Consider the following 10,498-nt stretch of genomic DNA (forward strand, 5'->3'; position numbering starts at 1 on the left):
ACAAAGCACACAGCACCATATATCCACAGTTTCCACCGTGAGCTGCAGTAAAGGAAGATGATATAGATGAAAGCACTATACAGTAAACCAGTACCCAACATTAAACTAAATGGAGAGAAACTCAAAGAAATCCCCCTAAAGTCAGGGACTAGACATGTTGCTTGCTATATCCCTATCTACTCAATATAATATTTGAGGTCTCAACCAGAACAATTAGACAACAAAATGAGGTCAAAGGGAAAGAAATTAGAATGGAAGAAGTCAAACTATCACTATTTGCAGATGATATAATGGTATACTTAAGTGACCCCAAAATTTCACTAGAATTCTTAAACCTAATAAACAACTTCAGCAAATTGGCTGGATATACGATTAACTCATACAAATGAATAACATTTTACTGTTCGAAGATAAATTTTTCTGAAAAGTAAATTAGAAAATGACACCCTGCACAAAAAGTCATAAGGGATATAAGATACCTTAGAGTGAATCCAACCAAGCAAATGAAAGATCTACATGACAAGAATTTCAAGTTTCTGAAGAAAGAAATCAAAGAAGATTTCAGAAGATGGAAAGAACTCCCATGCTCATGGACTGGCAGGATTAATATACTAAAACTGGCTATCTTGCAGCAAGAAATCTACATAATCAATGCAATTTCTAAAAAAAAAATCCAGCTTAATTCTTCATAAACTGAGAAAGAGCAATTTTAATCAGGATATTTTCTAGTTCCAGCCATTTGCCTAAGAATTTGATAAAGTCATTGTTTTTAATAGCTGAGTGGTACTCCATAATTTTTATGTACCATAATTTCTGTATCTTTTCCTCTGTTGAAAGAATATGAGTTCTTTCCACCTTCTGGCTATGATAAATATGGCTGCTATGTACACAGTGGAACATGTGTCCATGATATATGTTGGAGCAGCTTTGGGATATATGCCTGAGAGTGGTATAGCTGGGTCCTCAGGTAATACTATGTCCAATATTTTAAGGAACTGTCAGAATGATTTCAAGAGTTGGTTGAACCAACTAACAATCCCACCAATAATGGAGGAGTGTCTCATTTTCTTCACATCACCTCCAGCATCTGCTAGCACCTGAGTTTTATCTTAGCCATTCTGACTGGTATGAAGTGGAATCTCATAAGATGGCATTATTGGGCATCACTGAGAGGAGAGGCCCATGGTTCTGTGAAGGATTGGTGCCCCAAGATAGGGCAATGCCAGGGCAGGGAGGTGGGATGAAGTTGGTGGTTGGGGGACTAATTTCATAAAGACATTGGGAGCGAGGATTGGGTAGAAGAATTCTGGAGGGGAAACCTGAAAAGCTGATAAGATTTAAAATATAAGTAAATAAGATATCCAATTAATAAATAAATATTTAAAAAAGAAGAAAAAGCAATTTCCAAATTTGTTTAGAATAAGAATACAAGCAATAATAAAACAGGATAGCAAAAACAATTCTCATAATAAGATTATTTTTGTAAGGGTGAAGGGGAAAACACCATCCCTGACCTCAAGCTCAATTACAGAGCAGTTGTGAAAAAAACTGCATTGTATTACTACAAAGACAGGCAAGAAGATCAATGGAATAGAATTGAAGACCCAGAAATGAATTTATACACCTATGGTCACTTGACCTTTGACAAAGAAGCTAAAGTCATCCAGTGGAAAAAAACATTATTTTCAACAAATAGTGCTGGTTCAACTGAAGGTCAGCATATAGAAGAATGCAACTCAATTCTTTCCTATCTCCTCATACAAAATCTTCAGTATATGTGGATCAAGAATTTTCACAAAAAAAGAAAGAAAGAAAGAAAGAAAGAAAGAAAGAAAGAAAGAAAGAAAGAAAGAAGGAAGGAAGGAAGGAAGGAAGGAAGGAAGAAGGAAGGAAGGTAGGAAGGAAGTAGGAAGAAAGGAAGGAAGGAAGGAAGGAAGGAAGGAAGAGAAAGACACTACTAGATGAGAATGAGGGGAAGATCTGAAACACATATGCACAGGGGAAATTTTCCTGAACAGATCACCAGTGGCTTATGCACTAAAATCAAATGTTCAAATTCTTAGCCATGAGAAAAACTCAGATTAAAACTACTCTGAAATTTCATCTTACTCCTGTCAGAAAGGCTACGATCAAAAGCAAAAGATAACAAATTCTGACATTCATGTATGGAAAGAAATTACGTTTTCACTATTAGTGAAATTAAAAACTGGGCACTATGGAGAGCAGTGTAAAAGTTCCTATAAGTGCATGAAATAGATCTACCACATGAACCAGTCATGTGTGTCCTAACATATTCCCAAAGGACTCTGCATTCTACAGGTGTACATGCTCATTCATACTTGATGCTGCTCCATTCACTATCAAGAAATGAGGACAGCTGAAATGCCCATCATCTGATGAATGAATAAAGAAACCCTAGAACAGATATATAATGGAGTATTTTTCAGCTATTAGAAAAGTAAAACTATTAATCTCACAGAAAAATGATATGGCTGTAAATTACATAAATTAAGTAATCCAGAGTTGGATAGATAAACACTGAATGTTGTCTTTAATGAATGTACTTTATACTTAAATATTTAGATATGCATGCTTAAGTTTGAATGCCTAGGATAGTACGAGACCACAATGGTGGTGGGAGGTGATTTAAAGTTAATGAGAACAGAATGTACATAGTCTGAAGAGGAGAAAATATTGGAAAGGGAGAGTAAAGAAATAAGGTATGAGAGAGCAGAGAAGAGACTTAACAAATATTGGGAGAAATAACTAACACTATGTTTTTGAAAATGTCATATGGAGGACACTATTGTGAAACTATTTGAAAAATCTCCTAAAATGATACATATATATTTAGTACACATATTCTAAAATTTATTAATGTAGATGCTCTGTAACAGGGGGATAATCCCTCCCTTAGATATCATAGGCTAACAATTACTCTTGGTTAGTCTTTGTAACTTGGATCTAAAGCCCTATTGCTGAAAACATACCATTCTAAAACCATATGTCACAGAAGAAAACAATCTGGATTCAAACTAGAAGCTTCATCTCTACTCACTAGCTTCCACAGTGCTGGAAGATTCTATTTGTGGACTGGAGGAGAAAAGTTTCTAATGGCCATGTTAATTTTGTTATCCCAAGCTACTAGAAAAACAAATCCATTGCTGCAATAGAGGTATGACTTGTGTAAAAAATATAGAATTTATAAGAAAAGGGGATAGCAGGAGGATAAGGAAAGAATTGGAGAAGAGGGAATCAGAATGATCTAGGTCAAATAATATTCTGTATTATAGAATTCACAATAAAAATGTTTAACATTTTATGAAAATCTCTTTATATAAATATTTGTTTTGTACATAAATCCCCATATTGGTGCAGCATTACATAAAACAAATATATTTATTGATCACTTTAATAGAGAGATATATGATGAGCACAATTAGTTATATTTGAGTGATATACATCCAACTATAATTTTAATTATCAAATATCAAAAAATTTTATCAATAACATGATGCTGTAAGTCAATAATTATTATAGAAATTTGAACCACATGTTTAAACTTGAGGATTTGTGTTATTTCAATTTTTCTTTAACTTTTAATGTTTTAGGGAAGCTATTTGATCTAGAAAAGAGCTTTTATTATACAATACATTTTGGTTATTTTTTATTCCCACAACTCACCTCCCCACTGACCCAACTTCATCCATTCTATCATTCTTTCTTTGTCTCTGACACTGTCTCTGTCTCTCTCATTCTTTCAAATTAATGAAAATCAAGACAAAAACAATAAGATAAAATATTTCAAAATTAACAAAATTCTTCACACAAAAATAATAAGAGTTCATTTTGTATTCTCCATCTACTTCTGAGCTTAGGGTCTCTCCAGAGTATAGATGATATACTTGATGGGACTTTTTTTGAGAAGCTAATTTTTCCTTTGCCGGAGAGTATCAATCACAAAGAACTTCTTGATGATGAGTGATACCCGTGTCCACATTTCCCTTTCAGTGCTTGAAGTTAGGCCTCCATCTGTCTTGAACCTGTGCAAACGTTGTGTGTGCTGTCAGCCACTGTGAGTTCATATGAGCACCAGTTCTGTCATGTATGGAAGATGCTATCACCACCTCTGGCTCTTACAATCAATCTGCCTCCTCTTCCACACAGATCTCTGATCCTTGTGGCAGATAATTGATAAAAAAAAATCACATTTAGAAATGAGTGCTCCAAAGTGTCTTACTTTCTGCCCATTTTGCTAGTATCATTTTTAAGTTGATAAGGAGAATCCCAACTTAAGTCCTAATACTTGTGATGCAACTACTGTATTTATCTCTAAAGTCCGTAGAAAGGAAATTAATTTCAAACTTTAACTGAAGGTAGTAAGGTTTTTTATGTTATTAACCTACTTAGTTATAGCTATTGGCTCAAATGTGTGTGTAATCAAGGTTTATTTTTTTAATATTTTATTTCTGTGTAAGCTTTATCTATTTTTTGGAAATCTAAAATAATAATTGGTCTTAACTTACATAGAAGCAGTAGGCTACTGAACCATAAAAGACTGCAAATAAATTAATATTATATATTTAAAATTTTAATGCTAGAAATGTGGATTTTTTAGTTATAAATATTTTATTGGACTAACAAAAATAATTTGGAAAAGATGAGATGCTTACAATTTATTTAATTATTTATTTTACACTCTAGATTTTATTCCCCTCCTGGCCCACCCTCTGACTGTTCCACATCCAATACCTCCTCTCTGGCTCCCTGTCTTCACATGGATATCCTCACCCCATCCACCCCACCAGACCTCTATAACCCTGGGGCCTTAAGTCTCTTGAGATTAAGTACATCTCTTCTGACTGAACCCTGACCTCTGCTGTATATGTATTGGAGGCCTCCTATTAACTGGTGTATGCTGCCTGGTTGGTGATCCAGTGTCTGAGAGATCTGAGTGGTCCATTTTAATTGAGAATGTTAATTCTCCTAGTCCGTTGCCCCCTGCTCAGCTTCTTTCGGGTTTTCCTTAATTCATTCACAAGGATCAGCAGCTTCTGATCATTGGTAGGATGCAAATATCTGCATCTGACTCTTTTGGCTGCTTGTGAAAGACCTCCAAAGGGAGACTCTCACTCAAATCTCAGGAGAGGCCACACCCAATGAGGCACCAAGACCAGACTTGCTGCAATCGCACGAGGAAGTTTATTGAAAGTGAAACAGAGTGAGATCTCAGGCCAGCATGCTGGGGTCGAGACTCATACACCACGCAGGGGTAGAGGAGTTCGACCCCGGCCTGAATTTGTAACGGGCTTATAAAGGCAAAAACCACAAAAGAGGAGGACAGGGGGAATGAGAAAATTCAAAGGGGCAATGAGGAAATTCAAAGGGGAAGAATCATACACTTTTTATCAGTACATCCCGGGGCACACCTAGGGCGTTGAAACATTCCACAGAGGTCATCCGGACCTTCTGTGGTATTTTGGGAACTCAAATCTCAAGAAAGTGGGATTTCCTGGGAGCGATTTCCTGCAGAGGAAATCCCTAGGGCAAGGAATCAGTGTCCTTTGACAACCTTTTACTCTTCATTTCCCTGTTTTTCTTTTTGTAAAAAGCTCTAATCTTAGAGCGATCCCTCAGCTTCTTGTAATATCTGGTATTGTTGTCTTAGGACCATTACCTGTACAGCACTCACCCTTTCTTTTATAAAAGTCACCAGTCTATTGAGGATGCATGGCCCAAAGGTTAGGATTAACATTAAAATGAGTAAAGGCCCGACCAAAGCAGAGACTAGCGTAGAGAACCAGGGTGACCAGTTAAACCAATTTTCATACCATCCTTGGTATGTTTCTCTTTCTTTTTTTCTGTTTTCTAGTCTTTCTCTAAGCTTTGCCATAGAATCTCTTATGACACCAGAATGATCTATGTAAAAGCAACATTCTTCTTTTAGGGCAGCACAGAGCCCTCCTTTCTTTAGAAAAAGCAGATCTAATCCCCTCCTGTTCTGTAACACTACCTCTGATAATGAAGTCAATGACTCTTCTAGTTTGGTTATGGACTGTTCTAATGCTCCCAGGTCCGCGTCCATAGCTGCTCTGAGTTCATTATAGTAGTAAGGTTGTTGGATGAGGGCAGCTGCTCCTGTTCCAATTCCTGCTGCCACTCCGAGTCCTAACAAGACAGCTAAGGTCAAAGTTATAGGTTCTCTCTTGTATCGAGTATGGTGGTCAAATTCATCTATAAACAAGGTATCATCATGATAAATGACCCTGGGCACCAGTTGGACTAAAACACAAAAGTCTTTAGTACTTTTAAATAGTGAAGTATGCAGGCAGGGTGTCAGGCCGGTGCCACAAGCCTACCAGGTATCAGGAGGGGGTATTAGGTATTTATCTGGGCCTGCTGTCAGGTTGGAAATAGTTACATTACAGAGGGGTTGGTGTCTGGTAGGTACTCTTCCTATGCACAGCCCAGTTCCTGATACTGCAGACAGGGTCAGCTTTTGTTGGCTTCCCCAGGGGCAGAGTGAGTGGTCAGAAGTAACATTATAGCTTTGTAGCTGTGCTATTCCTTCGTAGTAAGGGGGATTGGAAGCAAAACACAGCCAGCAGGAGTGAGTAGCCTCAGGGTTAGTGCGGTTTAAAACAACAAATGCACTATCGAGCAGATTGAACAGGCAGTCCTTAGTTCTCATAGGGAGATAGGAGGGTGTGGTCAAAAGGGGATACGAGTCCTCCTTTGGTGACAGAGTGAGACGAGGAGGTATCTCAGACCTGGATACAGGGTTATCAAGCACCAAATTGGGGCCTACGGGTCGTGTGGGTGGACTCTCTATCTTTATCTTAATAACAAAAACGAATCTAGGGTCCTCTCTGCCAGTATAGACTCTCCATCCCCAACGGTTTCCTCTTACCCACTGATGATTTTGTTTTCCCTGTGCGGTGAAGCTGATATTTAGAGGGTTACAATAACTGTCTTTGCACGGTCCCTGAGGGCTACCTGAGCTTTCAGAGGCACACCCAGTCCTATAAGCCGGGTATTTGGATGGATCTCTTTCCCCATTTTCTGGCTCCCCTGGCCTACGACCCTTTTTAACTATAATTAGATCCCAAGCGGAGGAAGGGTTCCAGTAGGCTTCTCCCATGGTCTCACATCCCCATTTACTACAAAAATAGTCTGAGGCCCCTCTCTTCATTTCCCTGGTGTGTCCCTGTCCGGGTCAGACATGGAAGTCTGCTGCCTGAAGGTTGGCTCGGAAAAACTGTCCTGAACACCCCAATGTGATTCCTATACCATGAAGGTCACACTGTTCTTCTGGGGGTGGCTTTTCTAAATTGGTATAACTGGAAAGATCCCAGGCCATAGAGCCAGCTGCTAACTTACAGACATCAGGTGCAAGATCAGGCCTCCAAGTCCAAGGGGGGGGTGCACTGCGGTTGTTGACCACACGATGTCGCCCACTTCATTAAGCACTTCCCAGGTTAATTTTTGAAGGGAATGGGGGTTATTACCCAAGGTTGGGGCTACAACGAAGGCGCAGCTTAAGAGAATTGTCACCAGCTGCCACTGTACCCAAGCAGCAATCCCGTTGACCTTGACTGCCGAGGGGGTAGTCAACAGCACCAGGTAGGGTCCCTTCCACCAGGGTTCAAGCGTGCCAGCGTGATGTCGTCTGACCAGGACTGAGTCTCTAACCTGGAACCCGTGGGGCACCGCAGTGGTTCCTGGAGTGTATTCGACAGTTTGATTCGACTCCAGATCTGTGTTTTAATAACTTCTAAGGCCTTTATGTGGGTAAATAGAACAGAGGAGGAATGACTTCTAAGGTTTTTAAGTGAGCAAATAAAGCAGAGGAGGAGGAGGAGTTAGTGCCAGGATCCAATATCCCGCACAACTCCGTTAAGGGGGGCGGTCCCCCATGTAGGATTTCATAAGGGGTAAGGCTGAAACGCCCCGGCGAGTTTCAGACTCTAAGAAGCGCAAAGGGGAAAAGTGTCACCCAGTCTTTACTGCTGGTCTCAATAGCTAATTTAGTAAGGGTCTCTTTTAGAGTTCTATTCATTCTTTCTACCTGTCCTGAGTTCTGGGGTCTGTAAGCACAATGTAATTTCCAATTAGTCCCCAATAAACAAGCTAATATCTAACTTACCTGGGCAACACAGATGGCCCATTGTCTGATTACCTTAGGGGTGCCAAACCTAGGGAAGATCTCTTCTGGAATCTTCTTAGCTATGACCGCTGCTGCCATTTCTCTCTTTGTGGGGAGGCTTTTACCCGCCCAGAAAATGTATCTATAAAGACTAATAGATACTTATATCTATATCTTCTTGGCTCAGTTCTGTAAAATCCACTTCTCAGTAAACCTCAGGTTTATCTTCTCTCCTCCCGGCCTTCTACATACATTTGCTTTCTAACATGGCACACAGTTATCTAGTCAAATCTGGCACAAAAGAATTTGACCTCAAGACAGTCTTTACAAGTTTGTCTACCTCTAGATGAGTCCATTGATGCATTTTCTTCAAGTACAGTGCTGTACACCAGGTCCTGGATAGGGCAATGAGCTCAACAGGTTATAGGGTTAAGTACTGTGAGGTGGAGTTCTGCCACCAATTTGTTTACATCTCAGAGATCTTGAACTGTCCAGCAGTCGTTGGTTCCATGTTTCCACACCAGTAGGAGAGGGACACCTCAGGATGATGGACACATACAAAGTTGTTGGAGTAACCGAATGATGAGTGTCTTGATCCCGTCTCATGCGTCCTTTGATATGGGGTACTAACGCACCAATAGCCTGGACTTTCAGCTCCATATGGGCAGGGGCCGGTTCTTAGCCTCTCTCATTCCTGCAGTCTCCGCCCAGGCCTGTGGATATGCCTGCAGCCACCAGTCCGTTTGATCTGAGGCAGGCTGTTTAGAGTTGGTACTTGTCCTCCAACTGGATGGTTAGAACCTGCACAGGCTCCCCTTCTGGACCTCTAACCTGTGGTCCATCAGAGTGGACGTGAATCTGTGCCCCATCTTAGTCAGGAGGTCTCTCCCCAACAGGGTGCAGGGACAGTCTGGCATTACAATGAATAAGTGGGATACCCGGCCCACTCCGAGATCCACAGATCTTCGGGTAGTCCATAAATATTTAAAACTTTGAAGCTACATGTTCGGGGCTTCTGTTCCTGGTGTCCCCTTTTTTTCTTGTTGGGGCAATTTTTTGTCTCAGTGGCCTTCTTCTTTATAGTAAGCACATTGATCTTTGTCAAGAGGTTCCCTCCTAGTACCAGACTTGATTCCTAACTCCCTGGCCCTTCACTACTGTGGCCAAAATCCTACAAATTCCTTTTTTGTCTACTACCCTCCGGTCCTCTCTTTCCTCTGCCTTCTGCTTCTCTCTTTCTCGCTTCTCTTCCTCAGTCTCCTCCTTATGAAACACTTTCTCTGATTCCTTTACCAAATCCTGCAAGGTATAGTTTTGGAACCCCTCTAGCCATTGTAACTTTCTCTTAATATCTGATGCTGACTGCTGTATAAAGGTCATAGCCACCTCTGCCTGCTGACCCTCAGAGGTTGGGTCAAGGTATAACCCCTGTCAAGAAACACAGATGGTGGTTCAACAGGTCCCTGAAGAACCTCTCTTACCTTAGCCAAATTCGTGGGTCACCTTGCGGCTCCCTTGAGACCTGCCACTAGAGCCCAATGGTGGACCGTGAGATGCTCCTTACCTTCTGCAGAGTTGTAATCCTAGTCAGGGCGGATCAAAGGAAAAGCTGCATCTATAAGATTAGGGAGATTGGTTGGGGTCCCATCTGGTCCTGGAACATTTTTTCTAGCTTCCAGGAGGATCCTCTTTCTCTCTTCCATAGTAAAGAGGACCTGCAAAAGCTGCTGGCAGTTGTCCCAAGTAGGCTGATGAGAAAACATCAGGGACTCAAGGAGTCCCATCAGGCCCGAGGGGTTCTCTGAAAAAGAGGGGTGGTTATTTTTCCAGTTATACATATCGGCTGATAAAAATGGCCAATACTGTAGCGGGACTAGTTCTCCCGGAGCTGGGGCGGGTCCATAAGCCCGTAATGGTAGGGCAATAGCAGAGCCAAGCCCCCTGCCATTTCCCCCTGGGCTTCGACGCCGGGGGCTTCAGTCCCGGCCGCTGGTCCTGTTTCAGAGGCCGTCTGGAAGTCAGTGGGAGTTGGCACCTGTGGAGGACTTGAATGAGAAGCCGGTTGAGGGTATGGGGGTGGAGGGTTGTCGAGGAGAAGAAAACCATCATCAATTTCAGGATAAATCTGCATGGGGGCTGATGGAGCTGGTGCCAGCTTGTTCGAGGCCATGGCCACCATTGCCTTTTCTTCCCCCGCTGTCCAGGGTCTCACCCAGGATGTCGGGTTTTGGACCAGGTCCTCCCACATGATGATGTATGGAACCTGATCAGGGTGTCCCCCTGAAGCCTGAAAAACAATTCGCTTAACAGTGGAGATGAGAGATAGATTAAAAGTTCCGTCCGAAGGCCATC

This window comes from Micromys minutus (genome assembly GCF_963924665.1).
Source record: "Micromys minutus genome assembly, chromosome: 2".
NCBI classification, from domain to species: domain Eukaryota; kingdom Metazoa; phylum Chordata; class Mammalia; order Rodentia; family Muridae; genus Micromys; species Micromys minutus.